General features: G+C 48.2%; 1 non-coding gene across 1 annotated transcript; it reads left to right on the forward strand.

Moving 5' to 3' along the window:
- The first annotated feature begins 346 nt into the window (after window positions 1–346).
- Window positions 347–465, forward strand: LOC143486695 (U5 spliceosomal RNA). The gene has a single exon (XR_013123626.1). It is a non-coding gene; the product is annotated as a U5 spliceosomal RNA (small nuclear RNA).
- Window positions 466–6,000: the final 5,535 nt, after the last annotated feature.

Below are 6,000 nucleotides of genomic sequence, written 5' to 3' on the forward strand. Positions count from 1 at the left end.
AATAAGTAAGAATGAAGGGGAGTGAGTGGTCTCTGTCTCTCTCACTGCCTTGTCAGCTGGTCACAAATGCAGTGCGAGCGGAGGCCACTCCCCTTTCGGCGGTTTGCAGTTTTCCCTCCGTTTTTGTTCTTTTTTTTTTTTTTTTTTTTTTTTTTTTGAGATTGTTACTGTTTTTTCCCCTCCTCTCTCTCTCTCTCTCTCTCTCCATTATAGCCTGCCAGCCCTGCCTGCCTGCCTGCCTGATGTTGCCAACAAGCCACAGCCCCGCAGGCTCCTCCCTTGTTACCGCGAACAAACGAGCTAGGCTTTAGGTTGGCGTAGCGGGACGCCTGAGCCTACATGGCTATAGCTCGGGTTTCTCTTCATTCACGCACAAATCTTTCGCCTTTTACTAAAGATTTCCGTGGAGGGGAACGTCAAAGAGTCAAATTGATTTTTTGGAGCGCTCTGCCTCCGGGCAGGGCCGCAACAATCTGTACAATGAGAATGTGTATAAACGTAGGGGTGGGCGTGGCACGAAGGGAAGGGTGAGCGTACGTACGGCTGGAAGGAAGGAAGGGCGCTGTCTCCGCGGAGGGGAGGCCTGTGCCGGCGAGGCCGGCGCCCAGGCCAGCGCCCATTTCAGGTTATCGCTTCTCGGCCTTTTGGCTAAGATCAGAAGGTCGGGACTGGGATCGACTCCGGAGCCTTCTTGACTGTAGCCTTGTGGCTTCAGCCGTTTGACTCTGGAGATATATTTTGCATGTGGTGAGGAACAAAGAAAAGGATTGTGGTTAGTAAGGTAAGTGTTGGTATTATTATTATTATTATTTTTTGATTGTTATATTAGGAGTTTTATTGTGGTTTAAATTGGTTTTAGTATTCCCTGGTTAACTGTTTTACTGGTATTTTAGTCTCCTTTAGAAAGGTTTAAGGGGTGTGGTGCCTCCCACCATGTCTGCTCCACGAGCAGGCATGAGGAGGCACCACAGTGTGAGGTTCCTGTTTGAAGAAGATGTAAATGGAAAGCTGTTTCACATGTCTAGGTTAGATTTCTCTAGAAATCTAATCCAGACAACCTTACAATTTCACCCAGAAGCTTTAAACTGCCTCATAACTTTGCCCCAAAACAAAGGGTTTGATGTCAGTTTTAGGAATGCAGTGTATTTGAATACTTTTTGGGAAAGGTTTAAGGAAGTACAAGGAAAGTTTGATATGTTTAAGGTTGAAAAATTAACAGATCATGCCAGAAAAACTGTGATTGTGAAGATGTTCAATGAGACAGTATGTTCAGAAGATATATGTGCATGGCTAAGACGGTTTTGTCAAGTTGTAGGTCCACCTGTGAAAGTCGTGGACGAAGATAATATCTGGAACTGTTCATGGAGAATACCCATTAAACAATGGGAGGACGACTGGGTACCTAGGGTTGAAACATCTGCCACAGGTAATTGTGTTGGGGGAAAATAGGGGGTACATACATTATCAAGGCATGCCAAAAGTGTGCCGTAAATGTGGGGGAATGGACCATTATGCCGAAGCTTGTACCCAAATTGTGTGCAGTAAGTGTAGAGAAATTGGACACACTTTTCAGGAATGTCCGAATGGTAGGTTGTGTAACCTTTGCGGGGGAAAAAACCATCTCTTTAGAGATTGTCCATATTCTTTCGCAAACAAACTCAAGGCAGCATGGGAAGGGGTAACAAAAATGGCCGAAAAGAAGCATGGTGAAGAACAAGAGAAGGGAGACGGAGAAGAAGGGGCGGAGCCAGAGGTTTTGGCGGGAAACGAGACACATCAGGGGGGCGGGGCAGGCAAGGGGGAAGAAGGGAGGGGCTCACGGGTGGAGCAACCGGAAGAGGCTGAAACAGGAGGGGAGGAACAAGGAGCAAAGGGGGTGGGAGGGGCTACAGGGAGTGAAGAAGGGCGGTCCTCTATTGAGACAATGTCAGAGGTGAGTATACCAGGGTTAGAGAGCAGCTCTGAAGACTCTCTCCCAGGAGCACAAGCATCCAAGAGGCCTGCAGAATCCCCCTTGGTGGAACAATGGGGGAAAAAACAGTTAGATACCTCACTCCCAAGCGCACAAGTGGGGAAGAGACCGGCAGAGTCCCCCTTAATGATGGATGAAAAGAAACAGCGGGCTACAGCAGATAAGGATACCCCTCCCTCAGAGAGGTCTGACCCCTGCTGGCCGGGTGGTTCACCGAACGAGGTATCGTTTTTACACTTACCACCAAGAGGAAGAGCGTCGACTCCTGATCGATCAGGGACAGAAGATATCCCAGTTTTAGACTTCTTTCACCCTGGCAGGAGGAAAATGGAAATGGTTTTAGGAATGGATTTAGACTAGTTTTAATGGATTTTATTGTGTTGAAAGGTTTCTAGTTCCAGTTGCTTTTAGGTCAACCAAGAATGTTGTGGTTTTACCTCCTTTTAAACGTGCTCATGTCTCTCACGATCGCCACCATTAATGTGAGGAGTGTGAGAGCACCTTTGAGAGCACAGAGCATTCTGACTTTTTTAGGAACAGTGACAGCCGATATCATTTTATTACAAGAATGTGCAATCCCCTTCCTGAGATCATACAGAGACTGGGAGCAGCGCTGGGCTGCGGGTCCCTCTCTCTGGAGTGGGTCGCACTACAACAAGTCAGATGGTGTTGCTATCCTAATAAATAACCCTAGACTTGTGGTGAAGGACTGCACTGTGGTGAGTGATGGGCGGGCCATTTTAGCTAATTTGCATTTTTTAGGGAGGGATTTTAAAGTCTTAAATGTGTATGGTTTTAATGAGAAAGAGGAAAGATATGGTTTGCTGGAGGATTTGCAGCCCCGCATGCTGGGGAGGGATCCGATAGTAGTGGGTGGGGATTTTAATTGTGTTTTAAGTAAAAAAGATAGGAGAAATGTGGGAGAGAGTTTTAAACTAGACAAAACATCGGGAAGATTGGCAAATTTGATAACTGATTTTAATTTAGTGGACTGTTACAGGACCATGCATCCACGGGAGGAGGGCTTCACCTGGTCGAGTGGTGATGGTTCCCGGGCCTCTAGAATTGACTACATCTTCACACGTGACTGCCCACCATCAGATGCTAGATTGATCCCCATGTTTTTCTCAGACCACGCCTTACTGTCTTGCACCCTTTCTTTCCCCACAGATGTGACGATAGGGGGAGGGCTGTGGAAGCTGAACTGCTCCCTGCTGCAGGATGAAGGGGTGAGAGACGAATACAGGGAGCAGTACAGACTTTGGCAGTCCCTCCAAGACCGGTACGATTCACGTGCACAGTGGTGGGAGATGGTAAAGGGAAGGACCAAGACGTTTTTTAAAAGGGTGGGAACTTTTAAAAAGAAAAAACAGAAAAGGCGCATGATGGGGCTGCAAAGAAGGTTACAGAGGTATTTCAATCTGGTGAACCAAGGGTTTGATTTTAATGAGGAAATAAAACAGGTAAGAGAAGAAATTAGACTTTTAATGGAGGAGGTAAGCAAAAGACATATAATGACTTGTAAAGAACAGGAACTAGAAGAAGGGGAAAAATGCACAAGATATTTTTTCAAGAAAACAGTGGCGCGGGGAGGAGGGGTTACTAAATTACAAGATGGAGACAAAATAATGAATACAAATCATGGGATCATGGGGGTGGTAGAAAGGTTTTATGAAGATTTATATGGTGAAAAGAAAACACACAAAACAACAATGGAAGAAGTGACCAATTTATTGGAAAATAAAATTAAAGATGATGAACTTTTAACTACAGATTTTACGACAGAGGAACTACAAAATGTTTTAAAAGGTTTTAAAACAGGGAAGTCCCCGGGAGAGGATGGGCTCCCCGTGGAGTTTTACAAAACCTTTTGGGACATTTTAGTAGGGGACCTTTTATGTATTTTTACAGACTTCCAGACTTGTGACGTTTTACCTGACAGTTTTAGGTCAGGGATAGTGACTCTGCTGCACAAAAAAGGGGAAAAATCAGAGATCAGCAATTGGAGACCTATCACACTTTTAAACGTCGATTGTAAGCTTTTTAGCAGAATTTTAGCAAGACGAATGTCATTGGTTTTAGAAGACGTGATTCACCCAGATCAAGCTTGCGCAGTGCCGGGGCGGAGGATCACGGACAACTTGATCCTGATCCGTGACTCCATCTGTTATGTGAGAGACAGAAACATTCGGTTATTAGCATTAAATTTAGATTTCGAAAAAGCTTTTGATCGGGTCTCACACCAGTACCTGTTTCAGGTACTGCAAAAGATGGGGTTCCCCGGGAGGTTTATAGCATGGGTGGGCCTGTTGTACAACGACATCAATAGCAGAATTTTGGTAAATGGGCACCTCTCCAAGGCGATCACTATTCGCTCAGGAGTACGGCAGGGTTGTCCCTTATCCCCGCTCTTGTTCGTCACATGCATGGAACCACTGGCGCAAATCTTGAGAAGGGACCAATGGATCAATGGACTGACTCTGCCAGGGGGACTGACGGTGAAATGTTCATTATACATGGACGACGTGACAGTTTTATGCACAGACATGGTGTCGGCCCAGAGGACCCTAGAGGTAACAGAATGGTTTGGGAGGGCCTCTGGAGCCAAACTGAACCGAGACAAGACTGAGGCACAGCTTTTTGGACCATGGACGAACGTACCAACTGTTTTAGGGGTAAATTTTAAAGAAACAAACATCAGGATTTTAGGGGTGAAATTTGACCGGGCAGGAGGAGGGAGCGGAAATTGGACAACAACCTTAGGGAAAGTTAGACAGAGACTTGGACTGTGGGGACTACGACAATTGACTTTAGAAGGGAAAATTTTAGTGATAAAAGCGGTGATTTTACCTTTGCTTTTATTGCTGTGCTCTGTTTTTAGTCCTCCAAGGAGCTTTCTTTTAGGTTTGGATCGGGCGATCTTCTACTTCCTGTGGGGGTCCAAGTGGGAGCGCCTGAGAAGAGAGACAGTAAAGAAGAGACCGGAAAATGGAGGGAAGGGGCTCCCAGACCCCCACCTGTTTTTAGGCAGCAAATTTACAGCAGCACATATAGAGTACGCAACATCCCCATCCAGGACCAAGACAGCCATTATGGCTCGGTTCTGGATGGGGTCCTATCTGCAAACCATAGGCATTTTAAAACCAGATTTAAGAACGCCAGTATCTTTTAAACTGCCACACGAATACCTTTTTATTAAGAAATTTTTAAAAAAGTATGAGTTGGAAAAATGCACTGTTCAAGAAATGACAAATGCTAAAACCCTGGTCTCCCTTGTTCAGGATCGTGAGGAGGTGAGCAGAGTGGTGGGGATGACGACGGCGGAGGCTCGGAGAGTGTGGGCGAACGCGGCCCACCCGGCCCTCCGGAACAAACAGAAGGACCTTACCTGGATGGTGGCCCATGAAGTCCTCCCGGTCCGGGCGGTGATGCACTCCCGGGGCATGGGGGCAACGGCAGTGTGCCCACGGCCAGGCTGCGGCCAGCCTGAGACCGTGCGGCACGTCCTTTGGGAGTGCAGCGTGGCCAGGGACCTGTGGGCCGCGATCGGCCCCCTGGAATGCCCAAGCCTGCCAGCAGGGGAGGTCCACCCGCAAAGTTACCGGTTAGCGGTGAACGGGGTGGGCCAGGGTGTAGAAAAGTTACCATCCAAAGAATTCGAGGCACTCTGGCTCACCCTTACAAGCGTGACGGCCGCACTGTGGACCTCCCGCAACCTGCTGGTGGGGAAGCGCGTCACGGTGCCCCTCCACGCGATGACAAGGATGGTAACTACAACGCTGCAGGTGGCGCCGGGCGTCGCCATTTGGAGGAGGGGGCCGAGGTCACACGCAGGGAGGTCCCTGCCACCACTGACCGGGGCTCCCGCCGACGTTTCCTGAGGGGACACGGATGCCTGAAAGGAGATAGCGGGCACAGGGGAGGACTTCCTCTGGAGACGCACAGGAAGGGGCCTCGACGGAGGGCGGGAGGAGCTGCGGATGCACGCACCTCGGCCTCCCGGCTGGGTTCATCCCTGCCTTCCTCTC

The sequence above is a fragment of the Brachyhypopomus gauderio genome, unplaced genomic scaffold, assembly GCF_052324685.1.
Source record: "Brachyhypopomus gauderio isolate BG-103 unplaced genomic scaffold, BGAUD_0.2 sc44, whole genome shotgun sequence".
Classification (NCBI taxonomy): Eukaryota; Metazoa; Chordata; class Actinopteri; order Gymnotiformes; family Hypopomidae; genus Brachyhypopomus; species Brachyhypopomus gauderio.